The sequence below is a fragment of the Dipodomys spectabilis genome, unplaced genomic scaffold (assembly GCF_019054845.1).
Source record: "Dipodomys spectabilis isolate Male_0828 unplaced genomic scaffold, ASM1905484v1 ptg000300l, whole genome shotgun sequence".
Classification (NCBI taxonomy): domain Eukaryota; kingdom Metazoa; phylum Chordata; class Mammalia; order Rodentia; family Heteromyidae; genus Dipodomys; species Dipodomys spectabilis.
In genome coordinates this window covers 1,513,922-1,540,245 of record NW_024870977.1, presented here as the reverse complement: position 1 = coordinate 1,540,245, position 26,324 = coordinate 1,513,922, and positions in this window count along the sequence as shown.

The following is a 26,324-nucleotide window of genomic DNA, read 5'->3' as shown; positions in this document are numbered from 1 at the left end:
CCATACTCAATAAAATACACAATACCTCCATGAATAAGACTCAAAATTAAAAAATAACTGCTTTGAAAGCAAGATGCATACCACACCTGTATGTAAATAGAGATCCTATGTTTAAAAAAGGTAAGCTTGTTATTTTGTCCACTGCTGGGACTTCAAATCAGGCCCTGGACCAGGCCTGACATTCTAATCTTCAGGGATGATGAGCTACCCTTTCCCCCACAGTGCAACGGGGTTACCCAGACCTGAGTTCAAATCCCAGGCCTGACAAAAGATTCATCCAGATGTTAGAAGCCAGTCTTTACACCTGTTTTCCTCTCCTATGGAAGTCCTGGGTCTCAGCTAGGATGGAGAATGAATGCATAGGCAACCTTATAACAATGGGAATAGGTCATCATCCATGTCAGCAGAGTTATACCTGTCACCATACTCAGTATAATACACAATACCTCCATGTATTAGACACAAAATAAGGAAAAGGAGTGCACCGAACACAAGATGCTATCCACACATATATGTCAATACATATCCTATGTTTCAATTATGAATTTATGCCTATCCTGGCCTTCACTGGGGCACAAACTTCAGGTCCTGAGAATGACTTAGCTCCTTAGTTGCTCACAGGCCCGTGTCCTCACCTTGACTCTTTTGCCAATTGGCCCTGCTAGGCTCTCAGTTCAAATCCCAACATTGCCAAAACATGAATCCTGATGTGAAGCCCATTGATCCACCTGTTTTTCTGTCCTGAGAATGTCCTGAGTCTCAGCTACGATGGAGAAGGAGTAGAAAACTCTATAGAAGTGGGCATAGGTTGCCATCCAAGTCAGCACAGTTATAGCTGTCATCATATGCAATAAAATACAAAATGCATCCCTGACTAAGACACACAATGAAAAGAACAACTACACTGAAAACATGATGCATTTCACTTATGTATGTAAATAGAGATCCTATGTGTAACATAGGTGGGCATATGATTTTTGCCTAACCTGGGGCTTCAATTCAGGCCCTGGGACCAGGCCTGACCTTGTAGTCTTCAACGATAGTGAGCTTCTCCTTTCCCCACAGTGCAAAAGAGTTACCTAGACCTGTTTTCACATCCCAGCTCTGGCAGTAAAATGGCGCGAATTCTGAGCTAGGGTGCTTCATTCATAATTTTTCAATTTTTTAATATTTTTTGCCAGACCTGAGGCTTGCACTCAAGTTGTGGCAACTCTGCCTCAGGTCCGATCATCCTAGGCTGCAGCCTCTGGACCCACAGCCCATCTTCGGATCCTAGGACCCCAGGGTTTGAAGGAAAAAATAAAAAGCTAGAGGAGAAAAAGTGGCGGGAAGTTCCAACTGGCGCCGCTTTTAGGTTTATTTTCATGTGAATGTTGACCGAATGTTGAGACCGAACCCGGTGGACTGCAGATTGAAGGTGACCTGGTGTGGCTGAAGGCCTGCTGGCTGTCGGGGGAGCCACAGGATGACCGGGCAATGGAGGTCCCGAGTTTGAATCCTGGTCAGCCTCCTACATTGAGGGAATGACAGGAGTTCCTGAGATACTCAATTCCGGACCTAAGAAGAGCCGTGAAATATGGTCAATCTCTTCCTTGAATAAGTAGTTCCCGAGGATTCGAGTAGGAAATGATAGTCACGACTCATGGGGTATCGATTATTTTTAGTCAAGAGTTGATGAAGTGTGACCATAATCATCACAGTCATTAAATGGAGGCATTGGGGGAAGATCCAAGAATCAGTAGTCACAGGGTAGATTGGATTCAATCACAGGTCTCCATCTCTCCTACTCTATACAGATATGTACTTATTTGCTTACTACCTTCAGCTGATGAATGGATGACTATTGTGCTCCCCCTGCCTTACCCCTAGGACTCGATCTCAGGTCCTGGGAATGGCCTAGCTCCTTAGTAGCTCACAGGCTGGTGTGCTTATGTGGACCCATTCGCCTATTAGGCCTGCTAGGTGCTGAGTTCAGATCCCAGCATTGCCAAATATTCATCCTGTCAGAAGCCAGACGTTGCACCTGATTTCCTGTGTGAGTCCTGGGTTTCAGCTAGGATGGAGAATGCATGGGCCACCCTGTGGCCATGAGAAAAGGTTGTCATCCATGTCAGCCCAATTACACCTGTCATATATACTCAAGAACATACATAATACATCCATGAATAGCATACAAAATAGAGAGGATAACTAAGCCCAATGCATAAAGCAGTCCACACACGGATGTGAATATACATCCCATGATGTATTGAGGACTCTTGTGGCCTCCCTGGGGCTTGATCACAGCTCCTGGGAACAGACCAGCTCCTTAGTGGCTCACAGGCAGGTTTGCTCATGTGGACCCATTGGGCAGTTGGGCCTCCTAGGCCCCGAGTTCGAATCATAGCACTTCGAAAAATTCACCCTGATGTGAGAAACCACTCGTTGCACCTGTTCTTCTGTTTTGTGCAAGTTCTTGGTCGCAGCTAGGATGGAAAATGCATAGGCAACTCTATACTCATGGGAATAGCTTGTCATCCAGGTCACCACAGTTATATCTGTCATCCTATGCTCAAGAAAATACACAATACATCAATGAGTAAGACACCAGACAAAGACAATAACTACACTGAACCCAAGATGCCGCACACCCATGTATGGAAATAGAGATCCTCTGTTTAAATTCTGAATTTATGACTACTATAGCGCCCACCGGGGCTTGATCTCAGGTTCCAGGAAAGACCTAGATGCTTAGTGGCTCACGCGCTGGTGTGCTCACCATGACTCATCCACCACTTGAGCCTGCTCGGCCTTGAGTTCAAATCCCAGCACTACCAAAATATTCATCCTGATATGAGAAGCCAATGGTTGCACGAGTTTTCCTATGCTGTGAAAGTCCTGGGTCTCAGCTAGAATGGAATATGCAATATAGGCAACTCTATACTCGTGGGAATTGGTTGCCAGCAATGTCAGCATAGGTATAACTGTTATCACAGTCAGTAAAATACATACTGCATCCATGAATAAGACATGAAATCAAGAGAATGAGTATACTGAATGCAAGATGCCACCCACCCACTTATGGAAATATAGCTCCTGTCATTAAATTATGATTTCATGAGTATATTGACCCTCATGGGGCACGAGCTCAGTTCTGTGAATGGCCTAGCACCTTAGTGGCTCACAGGCTGGTGTGTTCACCTTGACCCATTCCCCAATTCTGCTGCTTAGCTCTGAGTTCAAACTCCAGCACAGCCAAAAGATTCATCCTGATGTGAGAAACCAATGGATCCACATGATTTCCTGTCCTGTGAAGGTCCTGGGCCTCATTGAGGATGGAGAATGCTATATAGGCAACTCTATAGCCATGGGAATAGGTTGTCATTCACGACAGCACAGATATACCTGACACCATACTCAATAAAAAACACAATACATCCATGAATAAGACTCAAATTTAAAAAAAAATAACTACATTGAAAGCAAGATGAATACCACACCTGTATGTAAATAGAGATCCTATATTTAAAAAAGGTAAGCTTGTTATTTAGTCCACTGCTGGGTCTTCAAATCAGGCCGTGGACCAGGCCTGACATTCTAATCTTCAGGGATGATGAGCTTCCCCTTCCCTCACAGTGCAACAGGGTTACCCAGACCTGAGTTCAAATCCCAGGCCTGACAAAAGATTCATCCCTATGTCAGAAGCCAGTCATTACGCCTGATTTCCTCTAATGTGGAAGTCCTGGGTCTCAGCTAGGATGGAGAATGAATGCATAGGCAACCTTATAACCGTGAGAACAGGTCGTCATCCATGTCAGTACAGTTATATCTGTCACCATACTCAGTAAAGTTCACAATACCATCATGAATTAGACATAAATTAAGGAGAAGAAATGCACCGAATGCAAGATGTTCCCACACATATATGTCAATACAGATCCTATGTTTCAAGTATGAACTTATGCCTATCCTGGCCTCACTGGGGCTCATTGTCAGGTCCTGGGAACAACTGAGGGGCTAGGCCCTTGACTCTTTCACCAATTGGGCCTGCTAAGCTCTCAGTTCAAATCCCAACATTGCCAAAAGCAGAATCCTGATGTGAGAACCCATAGGTCGACCTGTTTTCCTGTCCTGTGAATGTCCTTGGTCTCAGCTAGAATGGAGAAGACATAGGCAACTCCATGGACATGGGTATAGATTGTCATCCATGCTAGCACAGTTATATCTGTCATCATTCTCAATAAACAAAATGCATCCATGACTAAGACACACAATAAAAAGAATAATTGTACTGAACGAATGTATGTGAATAGAGATCCTATGTTTAAAATAGATGGGCATATGATTTTTGCCAGTGCTGGGGCTTCAATTTAGGCCCTAGGAGCAGGCCTGACCTTGTAGTCTTCAAGGATGGTAAGCTTCCCCTTCCCCCACAGTGCTATAGTGTTACCTAGACCTGAGTTGGAATCTGGTGTGAATTCTGAACTAGAGTGCTTTATTAGTTTTTAGGGTTTTTTTTTTTTTTTTTTTTTTTTTGCTAACCAAAGGATTTGAACTCACTTCATGGCAACCCTGCCTCAGGTTCGATCACTTTAGGCAGGTAGGCTGCCATAGGCTCATAGTCGACCCTGTGATCCTAGGCCCTAAAGCCTTGCAGGAGTAAAAAAAAAAAAAACCCACACAGAAAAATAGCCACCGGATGGATTTTTTTACATTATATTCCTTTGCATAGTGACCAACCTGGGTCCAAATTACACGGCTACAAAGGGTACTTCACTTTGCATTGGCCGTGGCTAGCAGACTATCAGGTAAGCCACAGGCTCATATGTCATTATAGGCCCTGATTTTGAATCCTGGTCCTGATACCTACCAATGGGGGGACTTCCCACCAGACTCGTTCCTATGCATGGGAATTACGATGGAATGTGAGCAAACTCATGAATGCATGAGAAGTTTCTGCGGGCATCATTCTAGTCTAAAATTATATACAATGATCCTAAGATGTTGATTGATCTTAATGAATGGCTTACTAAGCGTGAAAACAATACTATTCCTTCAATGGAGGCATAATAAATACCTAAGAGTTCGTAGGAATATAGTTGATGTCATTGAATCATAGGTTGATGTCTCTGGAATTCTATACAAATATATATTTATTGATATATACCACATCCCTATCCATGTATGGCTACTTTGTCCACCCCTGGAGCTCAATCTCAGGGTCTGGGAACTGACTGGCAGCTTCCTTGGCTAGAGGTGGCCGTGTTGACACACCCATTCATGAATTGGGTCTGCTAGGCCGTGAGTTCAGATCCCAGCACTGCAAACGTTTGGATCATGGAATAAGAAGCAGAGTGTGACACCTGTTTTCCTTTTCTCTGAGAGTTCTGGGTGTCAGACATGATGGAGAAAATGTCTACAAATTTAGATACTATGTGATGGTATGTCATCAATATAATAAATGGAATGCATGTCATCACAGTCAATAAACGGTAAATAAATGAATAAAACAAAAATACAATCAATAACCACAATATGGACTGAACATCTATAGGTAAGTACAAATCCTATCTTTATAATGTATATAAACAGTATGTTTTCTAGGGCTGGGGATTGAATTCAGGCCTAGGGACCAGGCCCGAATTTCTTGTCTTCAAGCCTGGTGAGCTTCCCTTCGTCCACAGTGCTGCAGAGTTTCCTAGACCCTGAGTTCAAGTCCAAAGTAAAAAAATGGCGAGAATTGCAAGCCAGTGAGCTAAATTTTTTTGTGTGTGCGGGGGGTGGGGGGAGGGTTTTTTTTGTTGTTTTGTTTTGTTTTGCCAAGCAAGGTCTTGAACTCAGTGATGGCACTCTGCCTCAGCTTCTATCACACTAGGCTGCTGTGCAGCCGCTGGAGCCACTGCCCATCCTGGGATCTTAGACCTCCAGCCCTTGTGCTGGGAAGAAAATATGTACAGAAAATAGTGGCAGAGCCAGGCACCGGTGGCTCACACCTGTAATCTTAGCTACTCAGGAGGCTGAGATCTGAGTATCTTGGTTCAAAGCGAGGAAAGTCCGTGATACACTTATCTCCAAGAAACCACTAGAAAACTGTAAGTGGCGCTGTGACTCAAGCAGTAGAGTGCTTGCCTTTAGCTGAAGACCCCAGGCAGAGTGCCCAGGCCCAGAGTTCAAGCCTTATGACCAAACCCTCCCCCCAAAAAAGTGGCACGATTGCATTTTTACAGTTTATTCCTTTGCACTGTGACCATTTGGTCTGAATGACATGGCTCCAAAGGGTACTTCACCTTGCATTGCTGAAGGATGGCGGGCTATTGGGGAAGCCATAGTCTCGCAAGGCAATGTAGGCCTAGTGTTGAATCCCACTAATGTCACGTCCAGAGGGCAGAGATCCTAAGAGACTCATTCCCATCCACAGTAATAGTGATGGAATGTTATCAATGGCACAGTTGAATGAGCTGATCATGAATACTACTCGTATAAAATTAGAAATCATGATTTCAGTAGACTGATTTTATTTAATATGAAGCATTAAAAGAATACTATTTCTTACAGAGACACAATAATTTCAGGACACTGATTTACTTAATAGTTTATTAAGGATGAAAACAATAACATTAATTACATGGAGGCATAATAAATACAAAAGAATTGGTAGGAATGTAGTCTACATAACTGAATAATGTGTAGACATGTCTGACACTCTATAAAGATATATATTTATTAGCATACTACCATCTGCGTGTCAGTCTGTTCTTATTTTGTAAAACCCTGGGGCTCGATCTAAGGTCCTTGGAACTGCCTGTCATCTCAGTTTGCCCAGGATGGAGTGTTGACACTCACGCATTCATGAATTGGGCCTTGTAGGCCGTAGTTCAGATGCCAGCATTCCCAAAAAATGAATCGTGGAGTAAGAAGCTGATTGTGACAAACGTTTTCCTTTTGTGTTAAAGTCCTAGGAGTCAGGTATGCAGCGGAACATATATGCAGACCTATATCCTAGGGAATCAATGTTCTATGTGCCATAATAGTCAATAAAATAAATGGCCTATACATGAATAAAACAAAAAATAAAAATGAATACACTGAAAGCTATACAGAGTCAACCTATGTATATAAATGTAAATCATATATTTAAAATGTACATGAATAGGATGTTTTCTAGTGCTGGGGATCGATTTCAGGTCTAAGGAACAGACTTGAATTTCATGATTTCAAGGAGGCGAGCTTCCCCTTTCCACACAGTGCAAAAGAGTTACCCAGACCATGAGTTCCGATCCCAGTCCTGACAGAAAAAATGGCAGCTGTATACTATGTGATGTCCAATTCTTAGGTATTTGATTCTGCCTCCATTTAATGAATGTGATTATTTAAATGCTTCATAAAGTATTAATTAAAATTGATCAGTGTCCTATAATATAATTGTGTATAATTTTATCTTAGAATCATTCAAGAACTGCCCATTCAATCACATATATCACATGCCATTGGTATTTATATGGATAGGATTGAGTTTTTTAGGATCACCTGCCATTTGGAGGTGGCAGGACCAGGATGTGGGCTCCAGTTCTCACCACTTAAACCCGAGGATAAGGAAATCACTGGTCTGTCCAAGAACATCAGCAACATCGATGATTAGGCAGGCACCAATGGCTCTCAGCAATCCTTGATACTTACAAGGCTGTGATAGGAGGATCATGGTCAAAGTCACCCTAGGCAGGAAAGTCCTTGAGACCCCTGTCCAACTTCAGTGCCAACAAAGCCAGAAGTACAGCCATGTGGCTTCACTAGTTGGGGGCTAGCCTTGAGCAAAAGCAGCTTAAGGACTGTGCCCTGATCCTGAGTTCAAGGTCAGGGACTGGCAACAAACAGTCATACACAACAATCTGTGCAGCCATCCAGCTAAAGCAGGTCACCCTCATGACCTCAACTGGACTGGACAGAGTTTCATGTGAAAGTGGTGCTGTCATCTTGACTCTGCCCTTTCTGCCTGCATCACAGGATTCCGTCCACACTCCCATTCTTTCATGTTTCTTTCTGACCAATGGGAAACAAGAATGGTGGACACGCCCACATTCCATGCTGCCTGGTAGCACCTAGATTCCCTCAGTTGGTTGACACCACTACTAGCAGTTGAGGAAGGTAGAGGTGGCTGAGTGGTGAGCAAGATACTCGAGGCCACATTGGAGTAAAGTAGGAAATTGAGGTCCTAGACAGTGAGTGGGTGAATAGAGGATTTCCCAGACCTTGGAAAAGTGGCCAGCCCATCTTTCCCAGTGCTCAGATGTCTGAAACAACAGGACTCCATGAGAGTGCTGTGGGCACGAAATTGCCACAAAAACACTGGCAGAAGAATCCTCCCAACAGATCTGCAACATTCAAGAAAACTAAGAACATGAAAAAGTGAAGGATCCCCAAGACAAACACCACTGGGGAATGTGATTCAAAGTAGAGTCCAGCCAAATGTGATGCTGACCATGGGCCTCCCCTGCCTTTGGACACAGCCACAGCCACCAGGGTCCAAAGTGTCAATGGTCTTGATAACACCAAGGATCTGCAGAGGTGTACTGACATGTAGTGTCCACCCTGGATCCCAGCAAAAGAAGAAAAGCGCTCTGTGCCAAGATCCAACCACTGAAGTAGGAAAAGACAAACCTGCAAGATGAACGGGAGTAAGAGAGGAGAAGATAGCCCAACTGCACGCAGCAATGAAAAGGGAGCTAGAGATCTACAAGGCACCCATACAGAGGTTGGTTTGGGAAGAAAGTGATTTACAATGTTCACCAGCCCACGTGCAGCAGGCGACCGATGACAGAGAAAGGGAGCATGAAGCTCTCACCAGCTGCCTGTAGACCGCAGAGCAGCACATGGCAGGGGTAGAGATGGTGGATTCTGTGGTCACTGCTCACAGAATGAAACTGAAGTGTTCTTTGAACAGCTGAATGATATGACCCTTCAGCTCGAGGAAAAGATCAGAAGCTTCAATGACTTGGAGCAAGTGAACTCTGAGTTACAGGAGAAGCTGGAAGCAATATGGACACAGTGGAGCAACATGAAGAGCAGAATCTACAAGTTCCAAGAAGCGCTGGCAGGGCATGAGGTACTAACGAGACTACTGGACAACCTGAGCTGGATGGTGACTGCAGCGAATCTAGAGAGAGACACCTTCAAAGAAGACCTGAGCATTGAGAGGTCCATGCAGAAGGAGGAGGCCCAGCGGCTGACCTAGTGGGTGAACCAACTGACAGAGGAGAAGAATCGAGGGTCAAGGCAGGTGTTTGACCTAGAGAAGGAGCTGGGGGAGCTGAGAAGGAAGCTGGCAGAGCATGGCCCCCTTCAGGACCACCTCCGGTCAAGCGGCAGGTGCAAGCCCAGGCCTATTGCAAGCAGATGGAGTTGAAAAACCTGGAGGAACAACTTCACATCCAGGTCCAGGAAAACCAAAGGCTCTGTTTCCAGAACACGGAGCAGCAGAAGCAACTGTGGAGTCTGTAGGAGAAGGCCAAGGATCAGCAGAAGAGCTGCAAGATCCCACGATGCGCATGTGTGCAACGGACAGATGGAAGAACAGCTGGCCCTGCTGTGGGACACTCTCCACATGATGAGCAGTGAGAAGGAGAAGGTAGCCAGCATCTTGGACTCAGAGCAGCAGGTAAAGAAACATTTGTGAGAACAGCTGGACCACACAGTGGAGAAGATACAGGAATGGAAAGAGGTGGCTGAGAGAGAAAGCCAAGCAGCTTGGGAGCTGCAGGAGTGGCAGGAGCAGTCCCTGGCCCAGCTGCAGGAGCTCAGAGCCACCTGTGAGCTGCACATCACCTCCAATGAGCAGCTGAGCTCTGAGAAGGAGGCCCTGCAGCAGCACCTAGAGAGGCAGACCCAGCTGCTGGAGCAGCTGAAGCAAGTGCAGGCCCCACAAAATGTCGGGACCAGGTGGTGCCCCCAAAGTGGCAGGACACCCTCAAGTGCCTGAAAGTGACCAGACCACAGGAGGAGAGACTGCAGGCCCAGCTGAGCTTCCTGGCTTTCCCTGTGGAAGGGAAAATTGAGAGCCCTGGAGAAGCAAAAGGTGATGAGGCAACTCCCCCAGACGTGACCATCGCAGAGGATGGAGACATCCCCCAAACCGAGAGGGATGTGGATCTGGGGGCGCTCTCCATGGCTGAAATCCACAGGGGGAAACTCCTGCACCAAGAGTGGCAGCCCCCTTGCAGGTGCCCAGTCCACCTGGCAGCTCAGTGCCAGAGAAAGCTAGAGCCACTGACCCCCCACCCTGCGACCTGGCACCACAGCATACACGAGGATGGGAAGCAGGACACGTGGGCATCCGAGAAGAAAATCTGCTTTGTCCACGACCTGGCTGTTCAGGTGGACTTCCGGAGTCCAGCGGATGAGCTCCACCATCGATGCAGCCAGCTGTTGGCACACATCCGCACCATCGAGGACTCCCTCGTTGCGTGTAAAGAGCAGATGTCAGGAGAAAGCTGAGCACATGTGCTGGCTGTCCCAGGAGAAGATGAAGAGGAGAGAGCTGTGGGAGCCCCTGTGGTTCCTCTCAGGGGAAGGCATGGACAACAGGCACCAGATGCCGACCCAGGCTGAGTCCCACACCACCATCACCGCGTCAGACACCTCAGGCTCCACAGTGGTCAAAATGAGGAAGGAGCAAAAAGGTTTTGAAGAATTGCCACTTCAAAGTAGTGTGGAAACTGCCAAAGGACAGGTCAGGGTACCCTACCCCATAGAGGACATTCTGCCGCAGAAGGCACACATGCAGATCACCCACAGCTCACAGGCTCAGGCGAGGAGTATTCCCTCCCTTTCTTCTGTAGACTGATGCAGATGATGACTCTCTATGTGACATACTGACTCTCAAAAACCTCAGCAGCCACCACAAGTAGGTGGCCAGGTGGCCTTCTCTCAGGCCTCCATCTCCAGGTGATGGGTAGGGTAAACTGCGGTTCAGGTAGGGGAGAGGCTGCAGGGAGGTGGCCCATATTCAAGGGACATCTAATGGGCCATTCGTGGCCAGGGAAGATGCCCATGTTATGCTTATCACAAAGAATGAATAGTTTTCAAAGGGAAAACAAGCCTCCAACAAAGATTTGTTCTTCCCGTCCTGGGGCTTGAACTCAGTGCCTGGCCACTGTCCCTGAGCTCTTTTTCTCATGGTTAGCACTCCACCACTGAAACCACAGTGCCACTTCTTGTTTTCTGATGGTTCATTGAGGATAAGAGTCTCACATACTTTCCTGCCCAAGATGGCTTTGAACCGAGGTCCTCTAGATCTCAAATTCCAGAGTAGCTAGGATGACAGGCATGTGCCATCAGTGCCCAGCATGTGATGCCTTTTGACGGCATATTGGCTATTCTGTATAAGGAGCCCCAAAGGGCCTGGATGGACCTAGACCCAGTCAAGGAGCTGGGATGGGGGAAGGCTGATGTTCTAGCCATTCTGTTCCCCAAAATTAAAGACACCAGCTGGTGTTGGATGCATCAAACACCTAGGTCAACATCCACCAGGCTTAATGGGGAAAAGGTAGAGGATACCCAAAGATTGCAGTGTAGAAATCTCTGATTTTGCATGTATGTGGTGTGTTTGTGTGTGTGTGTGTGTGTGTGTGTGTGTGTGTGTGTGTGTGTGTGTGTGTGAACTCAGGGCCTAGGCTCTATCCCTGAGTTTTCTTGCTCAAGGCTAGTGCTCTTCTACTTGAGTCACAGCCCACTTGCTTTTTGATGATTAATTGTAGGTAAGACTCTCAAGTACATTCCTGTCCAGGGTGGCTTCGAAGCATGATGGGGACCCAGGGAAGCAAGAGTAAACACAAGTCGCAGGTACAATCCCTATGGTGGTGACTCCTGCCCCCTTGTAGCCAGATGCAGGACATGTGGCCCCGTGCCATCGTGGGGGACTACCGTCATCTAGAGTTCAATTGGGGGAAGTGACCAGGGCCAAGCTGACTTTTGCCCACCCTGAATGCTGATTCCAGAGCAGATCTGTTCTATCCTAAGCCAAGAGAGCTCCAGGAGGCCCGGCTTCCAGGGGCACAAGGAACGGAGAGGTCAGCTCAAGGCCAAGCTAAGAGCCTTTGACCATGGACACTCCAACTTGGCCTTCCTGATCACTGTAAGGCCTGCCAATGAACAACCTCCCCCCAAAAAAACAAAATTGGAGCCGTGTGTCAAAGTGGTTTGCAGGGAGCCGGGACAAACGCCATTACAAGATGGCGCCCACTTCCTTTCAGCTTAGAGGTAAACAACTCCACATTAGGCAGTGCTTGGCGGGACTGCGGGTCCCTAGCTTTGCGCATGCGCCACCATTGTAAATCCTGAGCCAATCCCGTGGCACCTGGTGACGGTAGAAGGCGGACAGCCAATCCTGAAGCGACCCGTGTTCCAAACCCTATATAAGCGGCTGCATTTCCTTGCTCGCTCTCTTGCGCTCAAGCTCTCCCTTCAACTAAAAGGCTCTCCAATAAAGTGTGATCTGAGAAGACTCCTGGTGTGGTGGTCGTTCTTCCTCGCTGGCCGACAAGGCGTTCGCCGCAGTGGTTGAGCTCTAACATTGAACCAAAGAGCTCAGAGACAGGGCCCCCACGCTGTGAGTTCAAGACCCCCAGCTGACCCTCCCCCATAAAACATAGGTTAGCTAAAGGTGAACTAGTAGGATTTGTGAAGTGTTTCTGAAGAATAGTGATACAGAAGAGAGCACCCTAATTCTAATGACAGCTGAACTTGTGACATACAGCTATGTGCTGAGTCGTTCACAGGGTGCTGTTTTCTGGGTCCTTCCCACATGAGGGTTTTGTGCTGAGTCCTCAAAAAGCATTTTGTGTGCTGAGTCATCACAAAGGGTGCTATATTATCAGTCCTTGAGAAGAGTGGGCCGTGCTGGGTTTTTCAAAGGGTGCTGTGTGCTGAGCCCATTAAACAATGTACTTTATGCTGAGTCCTTCAAAAGGTACAGTGTGCTAATTCATCCCAAAGGGTGCTATGTACTGAGCCCTTGAGAAGGGAGGGACAGGTGAATTTTTCAATGGGTGCTGTGGGCCGAGTCCTTTACACAGGGTACTTTTGCTGAGTCCTTCATAGGGGGCTGTATGCTGAGTCATCCCAAAGAGTGCAATGTACTGCCTCCTTGAGAAGAATGGGATGGGGTGAGTTATTAGAGTGCTGTTTGCCGAGTCCTTTATATGGGGTGCTCTGTACTGTCCTTCAAATGGTGCTGTGTGCTGAGCCCTTCCACAGGGTGGTATATGCTGAGTCCTTCAAAACTCTGCTATGTGCTGAGTTTTGTAAAGGGTGCTGTGCACTGAATGTTTTACACAGGGTGCTACATATTCAGCCCTTCAAAGAGTGGTGTGTGTGGAGCCTTAACACAGGGTGTATGTGCTGAGTCCTGGAAAAGCATGCTACGTGCTGAGTTTTTCAAAGCGTGCCATGAACTGAGTCCTATACACTGCATGCTATGGACTTCCTCCTTCAAAGGGACCTGTATGTTGAGTTATCCCAAAGGTTACTATATGCTAAGTCCTTCAAAGGGCAAACTGTGCTGAGTCCTTTATACAGGGTGCTTTGTGCTATTTTTTGAAGTGTTCTGTGTGCTGAGTCATCCCAAAGGGTGCTTTGTTCTGAGGTAGTTATCCCCAACAATCTCTCTCTCTCTCTCCCTCTCTCTCTCTCTTTCTCACTCACACACACACACACACCTACATACACACACACCGTGTACCTGCTTGATGTGTGGAGTGGAGAGGAATGGAGGAGAGTCTCCTGCAGTGGTGGGGCTGAGGGGAGATTTGATTCCCTGGGCAAGTGTTAGGGTTGGCGGGAGTGCTGTGCTGTGGTGAGGCTGCAATTCCCATGGCCTGGAAGCCTTAGAGCCCAGGCGGGGCTGCTCTTGTAGGCAAGGGTGGCGGGCGAGGATGAGGGGAGTAGGGGGTGGGGCTGAGGGGAGTAGGGGGCGGGGCTGAGGGGAGTAGGGGGCAGGGCTGAGGGGGGTAGGGGGCGGGGCTGAGGGGGGTAGGGGACGGGGCTGAGGGGGGTAGGGGTAGGGGCTGAGGGGAGTAGGGGGCTGGGCTGAGGGGGGTAGGGGGCGGGGCTGAGGAGAGCAGGGGGTAGGGCCGAGGGGAGGAGGAGGCAGGGCACAGGAAGCTCACTGTGGTGGTAGCAGTGGCCAGGGGCTCTCAGTGGCAGGCAGACATGCGAGGAGGGGTCGAAGTGGCCCGCAAGAGGAGTGGAAGCAGAGAGAGAGCAGAGAGGAGTAAGTACATGTAGGAGAGGAAGTGGCTTCAGTGGCTGGCTGAGGCCTCAGTTAAAGTGAAGGTCCTGACTGGGAGCTCAGAGCATGAGGAGCTAGCACAGCAGACACATTCCCTCAAGCAGCCCCATGGTGGCGTGGTGGCCATGAGCTGTCCCAAGTCCAAGGTTCCAATTACCATGGTGGTGGCAGTGGCCACAGAGGAGGAGGTCACTGAGGAGGAGGCAGCTGAAGAGGCAGCCTTGTAGGCAGCAGTGGCAGGGGTGATGGCGGCATTGGCGGAAACAGGTCTGGCTGTGGATGAGGCAGGAGCTGAGTTGTCTGCAGCTGAGGGGGAGTTAGAGGCCATACTTGCCCTACCATGCACCCTCAGATCCCGCCCCTCCCTCCCCGACCCTCCCCAAGGTGCCGCGTTTCAAAAATGGCACTGCTGGCCTAGACCCGGGGAGCTTCTCTCAGTTGCCCAGCTGAGATAACGCACCCCTGGCTGGCTTGTTTCAGTGACCCGGTCCAGGTCCCTGGTCCTTGGATTCCGGGCCTGCCACACCTAGAGCTGCTGCCTACAGCTTCTCCCAGCAGCACACGTGAGTGGCCACCCTGCGGGCCCACACCCTGGGACCCCATTGCTCAGTGAACCCCTCGACCCGCCCCCATAGCCTCCCCCATTCTGCGGACCTGGACACGACCTGTGCCTCCTGCCTCCCCTCTCCTGTCCCACCTGTGCCTCCCCTGCATCCCACAATACACCCTGGCTCTGCCGCAAATGCACCCCAAGGGTGGGGGTTTGGAGGTGGGTGGCAACCCGAGGATCCCTCACATGTCCCTAGTGGCCAGTGTCCCAGGAAACGGGAAGATGCAGGGTTGGGTTAGGAGAGGGGGCCAGAGAGCTCCTGGCCTGGAGTAATGGAGCCACACAGCCACCCATCTGCACCCTTCCTCACCTTGGTAGGAACCTGGTGGCTTCAGTCAGAGGTGGGGAGCAGCATCTCTAAACCTGCCTTCTCAGGTCTTTTCCTTTTTTCTTGCGGTGGGGGTGTTGGATGCAGAAGATAGACCCCCTTGGTGTGTGAGCCCTTGTCCTCTATGCTCAGTCACCCTTTCACCTGAGGAGGGTCCCAGAAGAGCCCACTACGGAGGTGAGGACACTGGGGGTCAGATAGAAGATGAATATCTGGGAGTAACACACCCCCTCTCACCCACACCCAACCTATTCTTCCCACCCCAGCTGTCATCAGTTCTCACAGGGTGATCACATTTCCCAGCTCTGCCAGAATCTGCTCTTGCTCCCGGTCCATCTGGTCTCCTCATCCTCCCCAAGAATGCGCCAAGTCACCCAGAAGCATCTAGACTGGAAGCAGGAAGTCCATCCATGTATGTAACATTTAGGAGCCCATCCATTTCCCCAACACCGCCCCCACCCCAGGTCATACACCCCTCTGGGGGCACCATGAACTCCTGCTTGTTATCTGTCCTGGCTCTGAGGAGCCACCTGTCTCAGCACTCCTTTTTCCAGCATCCTGGCCTAGGGTTTTGGTTTATGTGGAATTAAGGTTTGTTGTTCCCAAGAGGAAGATTCTGACCCTGGAGAAAGGGAGAGGCAGGGTGGTTCTTTTTTATTAGAGTGGTTCTCTCCTTTGGTGGGATCCCCTGGTTCTGACAAGGGAACCCCATGCCCCAGCTTGTACATTGTCCCAGATGAGGAACTGACAAACTCAGGAGAGGCACTGTTCTGAATCTGTGTGTGTGTGTGTGAGTGTGTGTGTGTGTGTGTGTGTGTGTGTATGTTTGTATGAGAGAGAGAAAGAGAGAGTGTGAGAGAGAGAGAGAAAGGGAGGGAGAGAGGGAGGGTGGGAGAGAGATCATCTTTCAACTTGTACAGCATGACTGTGCTCAGGTGAGTGATCAGTTGGCAAATTGCAGTCTTCTGTCACAGGTCTGGATTGTGTGTGTGTGTGTGTGTGTGTGTGTGTGTGTGTGTGTGTGTGTGTGTTGGGAGAGCAGGGAGATGAGAACAATGGAAACATATTTAAGTCACCATGTCTAAAAAGAGCAAAAGCATTTTATTTGTGTGTATGTGTATTGTTCTTTTGTCATCAATGCCATGTATGATCCCAGCCACAATTTTTATTTTCTCCTTCAACGTTACATGAATAGTTTGGGGAAGGTTTCAGTAGATGTTCCTTTCCACCTCTCCCTTCCCCTTTCCTGTAGCTCACAATAGCTGCTGGGTCTGCGTGGGTCTCCCCTTGGAAGTCTGTGTGAATCACAGATCAGAGTGGACACCTGTACTTCTGTGTTCAGGCTGGTGAGGCAAGTGTGACCACAGCCACATTCATACAGCCAGACAACCTGCTCTGGTGTGTAGAGTTGGAGCTAATTCAAGGGTTGGGAATGTGTCTGCCAAACATAATTAGGGAATGAGCTGGGTGGAGTATGGCAGAAGATGTGAAGCTAGGAGGGTCTGGTGGGTGGCGAATGGTGTGACATAGCAGATGGTTCACCACAAACAAGGATGAGAGGGGAACCTTACTCAGGGCTTTGGCGGTGTCCATGGGCATCTGGGCAGGGGTTCCAGGCCCCCACTGGTGGCATGGATTCCCTCCTAGGGCAGTGCCCCGGTGGGCAGTCCTCCCTGGAGTCCTGGAGACTCCAATCTGTGTCCTGCCTGTGCCGTTTGCAGCTGGGCAGTGGTAGGCAAGTGTGTTCTCCCTGCTGAAGCCTGCACAGTATCAGGCCATGGCAGTTAGCTAGGGCTGTCTGAATGCCTGTTTCTGTAACCTGCTGTAGGCTGTCTGGAAGGAAAAGGGGACCACTGACTTTGGAAGCCTTAAAGTTTGATTGGGACAACTGAAATGCCAGCTTTTCCAGGATTTTTTCTTTAAGCTGTCAATTACTACTAATGATTGGGATTATGGGTCAAATTAGACTGACCATTTCAGCTGCCAAACAATGATGTTCAAGGCAGCATAGGCAGAGTTCCCAAGCCAGATCATCTCCTGTCATGAACATCCTGCTTTGACTGCCTTCCTCCAGCAGCTGCTGATTCTCCTCTGGTTCTCTCTAGGGTGACCACCACAGTCAAGGACTTCATGGGGAGCAGAGATGTTCACCTCGCAATCCCCAGGTTGCCAGCTGTAAGCAGAGACGATTCCCAGAACTGCATTGGAATCTGGGAGATTCAGAGAACCGGGAAGCCTCAAGGATCCTTTCTCTGCAACATGAAACTTGAGGGCCGGATGTGGTAGACCATCCTGTCTGGCCCCAGGAGGAGGAGAGGAGGCCCCTTGAGCCAGGCTTTCACCTCACGTGCCTCATTCACACCTGAGGGCAGAATTGAATGCCAAACTGTGGGTTAGCCGCTGGACAAAGATTTTTGAGAAGAGAGGCATCACAGAGCCCCAGAATCCAGCGAGTACATCGTTGCTCACATCCTCAGAGCCAAAAGAGTTAAGTGCAGTGGCTCCAGGAGGGCAGGAAGTGGGACGAGGGAGAACTGTGGAAAAGCTACTTCAGGCTTCAACACCGCCCCCACTAACCCCTCCACCCCCAGGATGCTTACTGAGTTAGATGGGAGTTTTCTGTAATATTGTCGTAGAGAGATGCTCATTTATTTATCCAACAAACCTTTACAGTGAGTGCCAGATCCAGGAATCATAGACGATGAAATGTTCCAGTTCTGGTTCCACAGCACATGAAGAAATCTTGGTTTGAGCTGGATGCTGGTGCTTCACACCTGTCATCCTAGCTACTTAGGAGGCTGAGATGGGAGGACTGAGGCTTAAGTCCCAGGAAGAAAAGCCTGTAAAACTCTTATCTCCAACAAACTACCAAAAAGAAAACGCCAGAAGTGGATGAGTGGCTCAAGCAGTAGACTCTTGGCCTTGAGTATAAAGGCTTAGGGACAGCACCCAGGCTTTGAGTTCAAGGCCCAGGAGTGACACAAAGAAAGGGAAGAGAAAGAGGAGGGAAGGATGAAGGGAGAAAAGGAGGAAAGGAAGGAAGAACGGAACATACAAACCTTGGTTTGGAGTCCCTGGATCAAGGGAGCCAACCATTCACAATCTCTGTGGGGACAGTTTCAAAGCATAAAGCCAGTATGTAGGACCAAGCCACGGACACCTTAGCAACTTCATGACATCCAGGAGCTATGTGGTCGCCAACTGCAGAGGGAAACAACCTTGGGTAGACCCTACGGCTCAGGGGGTGTCACCAAATTTCAGACTCCCCTGGCCCACCGAGTTTATTTTCTAGTCAGATAAGAAGAAATTGTCCAAAGTATAGGGAGGTATAGGCTGAGGGAGTGTCAAGAGTGGGGTGTCAAGGGATAAGCAAGAAGATGAAGAGGGAGGATGATCCCAGGTCAGGTGTGTCAGGCCATTGGAGCCATGACCTCACCTATCAACTTAGACCATCAGTGATAAAGACTTTGACCCAGCCACATGGCTGTTAAAAGTCCTGGCACTTTGGGTTCACCATTGACCAGCTGGCTGTCATCCACTGCTAGATGCCTGTGTGGTACATCCTTGGGGACTGGAACTTTTGCTGGCTCAATCTGAAGATGACACCCCCAGTGTTCATTCCTCGACCAGAGACAGAGGTAAGCCTGCCACTGGCACAGGACATCCAGAGAATGAGGGTGGAAGTCAGACCCATGTTGCCCCAAGACTTCCTGTAGGGTCCCGTGACTGCCATTCTCAGAGATAGAGGTGGGTCCCTTTGCTGGCTCAAACTTTAGTCTAGATGGCAGATTTAGGATTCAGAGAGGGCCGACTGAAGGTGGGGCAGGGCTGGGTGGTGGGAAAACCAGAGGCGCTGAACTCTGAGCAGGGTTGTTTCATTGAGGATACCCACAACCCAGGAACATTCCTGGGATGGATAGGTCTTTTCTCCTTCCTGAGAGAGGGACCTACAGCCCTTCAGTTTGCATCCCTTAGCCAAGAAATCCTTTCAATCCCATATCTTGTGGCTGGATAACTATACCTCAACTGACTGCCCAGTGTCGAGGGATCTTGAGGCCTTGATGAGGTCACGGGATCCTCAGTATGCGATTGTACTTGAATGTCCTGACTTGATGCATGGTCAGTCCCATCTAAGACTGACATAATCTAGGACATAGGATGAGGTCTATTCTGTGAGTCTTGAGTATTATGTATGAGCTTTGAGCTCCCGTGTGCCCACCTGCTTCCCTTTCTTGGGTAGGTCTATGCTAGAAAAAGTTTATAAATAGGGCCTGGGTCCCATCCCTTGTGTTATGCTCAAAGGTAGCACTCTGCCATTTGAGCCACAGGTCCACTTCCAATTTTTTTGGGTGTTTAATTAGAGATAAGAGTTCTCATGGACTTTGCTGAGAAGGCTGCATCCAACTGCAGTCCTCATATCTCAGTCTCCTGAGGGGATAGGATGACAGGCTTGGAAAAGTATCTTTGGCCAGGTGCCAGTGTCTCATGGTTATCATCCTAAGTACTCAAGAGTGGAAATCTGAGGATCACGGTTCAACTCAAAGCCAGCTTGGGCAGGAAAGATGTTCATTTCGGTTAGGAGGGTGGGGTACAGAGGAAAGACCCCAGACCTGACACCTCCTGGGGGACATTTGTTCTTGTGACAGAGCCAAGTCATTGCTGTGGATAAGGAGGAAGCCGCCATCAGACTGACCTGGAACAATGCTCAAAGATAGGTAGGCTGTTGAAGTATCAAACCCACTCAAGTCTAATTCCCACTCCCAACAAGGAGGTGCAGTGTGGGTGGCACAGCACTGGGCCTAAGGGATTATAAATGGATGGTGACGGTCAGGAGCTTGTGGCTCCCACCCATCATCCTGGCTATTCAGTAGTCTGAGGACTGATGGTCTTGACTCAAAGCCAGCCCGGGCAAAAAAGTCCGTGAGATTCTTATCACCCATAAACCACCTCTCTCCCCCAAACCCACACACAAAATAGCCAGATGTTGTGGTGTAGCTCAAGTGGTAGAGCCTCAGCCTTGAACAAAAGAAGCTTAGGGATAACACCCAGGCCCTGAATTCAAGCCCTAAGGCTCACACAATCATAATAAAATAAATGAACAGTGTACACATTTTATCTGACTATCAAGAAAGATGGATTCAGTCTTCTAGCTGGCTGGTACTTCTAGCCAAAGGTAAGGGGCTTCCCTTGATGTTCCCCTAAACCTCTCCTTCTCTCCATTATCTGTCCAGGCTTTGGTTGCAGGACAGAATTCGGATCATCCCCCTGGATATTACCTTAAGTACTCTTGCCCATCCACCTTCCTTGGGGTCAGGATCCTTTATGCACTCCCTACTTGGAGGATGAGGCACCACAGAGATAAGGGTAGATATCCCTGACACTTACACACACACACAAACACACACACACACACACACACACACACACACACACACACACAAATACCCCTAGCCAACTCAGACTAGCCTTTTCCAAAGACACTTTATCTCTTGGGATTAACTGACATAGGAAAGGGTTTTGATCCCCAGTAACTGATTATTTTAACTTGGGCTTGCTAGTTGACTGGAGATAAACAAGAGCAAAAAAAAGCATTTGGTGTCTGTCACCTGGGGCTCAGGCTCATCCCTGTCATACTGGCTACTAAGGAGGCTGAGATCTGAGGATCACTATTTGAACCATAAGCTGAAAAGCCCGTGAGACTCTACTCTCCATGGAACCATCAAAAAGCCAGAAGTGGAGCTGTGGCTCACGAGGTAGAACACCAGCCTTGAGCAATAAAACTCAGAGAGTCTGCTCCCAGATCTTCAGTTCAAGCCCACACAAAAAAATGGCCCTGTCTTATCACCACAGACTGCCTGGGCTTCGAGTGCCCTCTCACGGAGTGTGATAAAACACCTGTCTCTGTGTGGTGTATCAGGGCCTTCAGAAATCCAGTAGTGGAACCCAGGCCTGCCCCTTTGTGCACTCTCAACCCACACTGGTCAGAAGGCAGAGTGTGACAAAGCCGGCAGCCTGCAGAGCGGAGAGGCTCCAGCTCTGCCAAGGTGATCAAAAGGGGCTTCTTGGAGACAGCACTTGAAAAGGGGGTCCTGCTTAAGAAGGAGGATCTGACAGGAAACACAGAGAGCAAAGTGCTGCAGATGATGGATAGCATAGCAGAGCATGTTCATTTCTAGCCAGGGCTGCAGGTGAGAGACTCGGTACAGTTGTGTGAGTCTTGGTATAGATGTGCGAGATTGTCCCGATACAGTTCTCCAAGGGACCTGAGTGACATGTGGATGTCTATGCCCTGAAGCTCTTAATAGATCCATCCATGCTTTGTGTCTCCTTTTTGACAGAGGGGAGCTGGACACTCTTCTGCCCTGAGCACACCTGGGCCCAGTTATCAGCAAACCTCCCAACGTCTTCCACCAGGACATGGAGCAGCTGGCCCCAGAAATCCGCAGGTACCTGTTGGGTGGTGCGGGGGGATACAGGTTCTGATCTTCCCTGGACGACCAGTTCATCCAGAGGTGGCAGATGGGAACTTAGAGAGGGCTAGTGATGTGGAGGGGCCCTTTAAAGCCTATGGCCCTACCCAAATTCTCAGCCTCCCTTTGCTGTCCCTGAGGGATGTAGAGGAGTGTCTAGGTGGTAGCGTCTAGAGGCGGACTATTGGAAATTCTGAAGGACAACACACCTTAAGCTGTGTGCAGGTGGCTCACACCTGTCATCCCACGCCTGTCATCCTGGCCACTTGGGAGGTTGAGATCCAGAGGATCTCATTTCCCAGCCCAGGCAGGAAAGTACCACGAGAACCTCATCTCCAATCCAACTGGAAATGGAGCTTTGGCTCAAGTGGTAGAGCACTGGCCTTGAGGAATAATAGACATCAGAGACAATAGCCAAGCCCTGAGTTCAAGCCCCCAACCCAAAAGAAAGAAAGAAAGAAAGTTAGAAAGAAGGAAAGAAAGAAAGGAAGAAAGAAAGAAAGAAAGAAAGAAAGAAAGAAAGAAAGAAAGAAAGAAAGAAAGAAAGAAAGAAAGAAAGAAAGAAAGAAAGCCACCCGTTCTTTGCTTGTAAGAGTTGGTGAAGTAGTAGGGGTGCTGTGGTTGGGAGAACAGGTGCTGGCCTCACTATACAGGTTTACCCCAGTGTGAAGCCACAGCACAGTGGGCAGTGCATTACCAAGAACTCCAGAGCTCGTGGCCTGTGGCAGGCAGGGACTGGATGAATTGCAGCATGTGTGGGATGGTAGAGGCTGAGATCTGAGGATCGCGGTTCAAAGCCAGCTTGGGCAGGAAAATCTGTGAGACTTTATCTCCAGTGAACCACCAGAAAGCCAGAAGTGGCACTGTGGCTCCAGTGGTAGAGCACTCACCTTTAGCTGAGGAGCTGAGGGACTACGCACAGGCCCAGAGTTCAAACCTCATGACCGACAACCAAAAATAAGATAGCTGAGATTTCTGCGTAATGGTGTGTACATTTAGGAAATGCCAAGCTATGTTATGAGCCATTCCAGACTTGTGAGAGGCCCTGAGTTTTGTCTACAGTTGGTCTGAGGATAGTAGTGCCATCTTCTTGAGGGTAGGATGGTCAGGGTGCTCAGGGACTGTTGAGGCCTTGGGCTACCTGTGTGCATGCGTGCGTGCGTGCGTGCTTGTGTGTGTGTGTGTGTGTGTGTGTGTGTGTGTGTGTGTGTGTATTTCCCTCATCTTCCTCTGTCCCCTTCCTGAGCTGCCTCTTTCTGACCTCGGATGGTGCCCCTCCTCCACACTGACCTTGCCCTTTAGCCCCCTATCAGGGTCAACAGTGAGTCCTAAATTGCCAGAGGCCTGGATTCCAGCTTTTCTTTGGGGCCCAAGTCCGGCCTGTCCAAATCTTTGGGTGCCTCCAGGGGATTCTGTGTCAGCAGGGCCGGCTTACATAAGTTCTCCCCTGCCTCTGGGTGGGCCTTAGTCATGTGATGTCCTGTCCTTTTCCTCAGCTGGGCCTCTGGCTCAAGTCCCTCCCTGCATGCTGGCAGTGGAGTGGGGGAAGGAGGGTTTGTGGTGGCTCTGGCCAACTCGAGCTTGATAGCTGATTGAAGGCTGCCCAAGCAAGGAGGATCCGGGGTTACATGGGATTTGAGGTCAAGGTGGCTTGGAAGTATCCATCGGTGTCTAGGAAATGTCAATGTACCTAGTTGCAGCAAAATTTATCTTCCCACCCCAGCTTGGCCTTTCATGTCCTTCTAGACAATTTTGGATGCCCAGAATACAGATGCACACACTTTAAATTCTAGGTCCAGGAAACTGGGGGGATTAAAGACTAGTATGGCCAATACCTCAATGTTCTGGGACATTAGCCTTGACCTGGCTATGCCCCCGTTGTTGTACGTTCACTTCTTAATCCAGTGCTGGCCACACACTGGCCACTTGTGGCAGTGCAGAGAAAGTAGCAGGAAGTGAGATACAGGGTGACCAAAATCTGGATTTATGGCCTGATTGGGGGTGGAGTGGGGGCAAAGGGTGTCTTAAAAAAATCTTAGAGCTGGAACTCAGGTCCTAGGTGCAGTCTCTGAGCTTCCTTTGCTCAAAGCTGACACTCTACCACTTGAAACACAGCCTAACTTTCATCTTTTTTAGTAGTTTAGTGGAGAGAAGAGTCTCACGGATATTACTGCCTGGGATGGCTTCAATATGCCATCCTAAGAGCTTAGCTTCTTAAGTAGCTAGAATTTCTGGTATGAGCCATTGGGCCCTGCTAAGGATATTTGTGTGTGTGTGTGTGTGTGTGTGTGTGTGTGTGTGTGTGTGTGTGTGTGTGTGTGCGTGTTTGTTTGTGGGCGTGTGTTTGTGTGAGGTTACCAGCTTGAACTCAGAGCCTAGGTGGTATCCTTTAGCTGGTTTGCGCAAGGTTGGTGCTCAACCACTTGAACTAAAGTACACATCAGCTCTCTGCATCCCCTGACTGTGTGGAGAACAAAAAGCTCAAACCTGATTCTATTTCTTTGTCCTCAGGGGAGGGTATGATTCCTGTGAAGCCTGGAGAAGTAGGGGTGGGGTAGGAAGGGTAACTGTACATGGGTGCTAGGCTGGGAGAGAGGCACTTTGTCTTTAACCAAGAAGGACAGTGTGGCCAGGTGCTAATAGGTCATGCTCTCATATTCCTAGCTACTCAGAAGGCTGAGATCTGAGGATTGCCATTCAGTGGCAGCCCAGCTAGAAAAGGGTGTGAGACTCTTTTCTCCCAATAACCACCCAAAAGCTGAAAGAAAAGGTGTGGCTCAAGTGGTAGAGTGCTAGCCTTGAATGAAAAAACCTGAGGGACAGAGCCTGGGCCCTGAGTTCAAGCCCTAATACCAAGATGCGTGCACACACAGAAAGGTGGTAATGATGAGCTGAGCCAGAACTGGGGGCAGTCCTGAGGCAGAATAGTAGTAAACTCTTAAGCCAGTTCACATGATTTCTCCTTAAGTCCTTCTTGGGCTGAGGGGTCTGCACCATGGCAGTAAGTTCGATGGAACCTGCCTCTCCATTCATGCACAGGGCCACAGGGCCAAGGGAAAGAACACTAGGGATGCTCCTTTGTAGTAGGTCAATGATTGTAGACCTTCATCTGCCCCCGAGCACTGGTGAGGAAAGCAGGGCTCTGAGCCCTGGGACTCCTGGGATAGCAACTGCTACAAGCAGCAGCCAGCTCGCTGTGGATTTGTGAGCCCACAAGTCTTTCATGAGCCCCACTCAACACCCTCTCGGGGTGTGCCTGACAGATTTGCACTCTTGTGATACCACATGGGCAGGCGTTACCTGCCATGCCATCTTGCCCTCCTTGCCCCAAACCGTGGTCTGAGAAGTTGATTTACTGCTCAGATCCACACTGCACCCATGACAGATGCCATTCTGATGACCCGGACGATGACCTCCATTCCCCAAGGCTAGACACTTCTCTGATAATGTGGACCACTCTGTAAGCAATGGCCTCCAAATGGGCTTCTCTCAAGACTTGTAGGATACCTAGACATTGGGAGAAACACAGGGGCACACTGGCAAGTAGTCTGGCTAGAGCCAAAAAGTGAGTTCCAAGCAGGCCAGGAGAGTTGGTCATGGAACTGGAACTCTGGGCCTGGGCGCTGTCCCCTCACTTCTTCAGCTTATTGCTTAAGCTAGAGTGTCACTTCGAGTTTTCTGGTGCTTCCTTGGAGGTCAGAGTCTCCCGGACTTTCCTGCGCGGGCTGGCTTTAATCCATGCTCCTCAGATCTCAGCCTCCTGAGGAGTTAGGGGGACAGGTGTGAGCCACCGATGCCCAGCTCATCTGGTCATTCACCACAGTAGACAAGGAGCTCCTGAAAGTTTTTCTTAATGCAGTTACTGGCCTTGAACTCAGAGTCTGGTCTCCAGTCACTTAACTTTTCCCTCAAGGCTGGCACTCTACCACTTGAGCCACAACACCATTTCTGGCTTTTGGTAGTTCACTGGCAAGAAGATTTTCACTAACTTTCCTTCCTTGAGCTGGCTTTGGTCTGCGGTCTCTGATCCCAGTCTCCTGAGTAGCTAGAATTTAAAGGGGTTGAGCCACTGATGGCATTGGGTTAGAAGCTTTTCTTTTCTTTCTTTTTTTTTGGGGGGGGGGTGGGTCCAGTCATGGACCTGAACTCTGGGCCAGGGTGCTGTCCCTCAGCTCTTCAGCTCAAGACTAGCACTCTAACACTTGAGCCACAACGCCTCTTTTGGTTTTATTCTTTTTGCTTATGTGGTGCTGAGGAATCGAACCGAGAGCCTCATGCTTGCAAGGCAAGTGCTCTACCACTGAGCAACCTTCCCAGGCCAGAAGCTTTTCTTAAGCAAGGGTTCATCCTGCATTTGCCCTGACTCCTCAATGCAAAGGAGACCTAATGGTCAGGAGCTGTGAAAAATAGGCTTCCAGCCACAGGAAATGGCTGGGGTCCATGGTGAAAAGAAAAGCTAATCTTCCCCCTGGGCTTCATTCTCTTTCCTCCACCCTCTTTCATACCTGTGACTCAAGTACAAACCTTGACCCAGCCTTGAATGTCCTGCCAGACTTGTCTGAAGCCAAAGAACTTTCATTCCACACACTCCACCTGCTCTACACCACACCTCAGGATTTTTGCCCATTCTGTACCTTCTGCCTGAGGCTCTCTGTC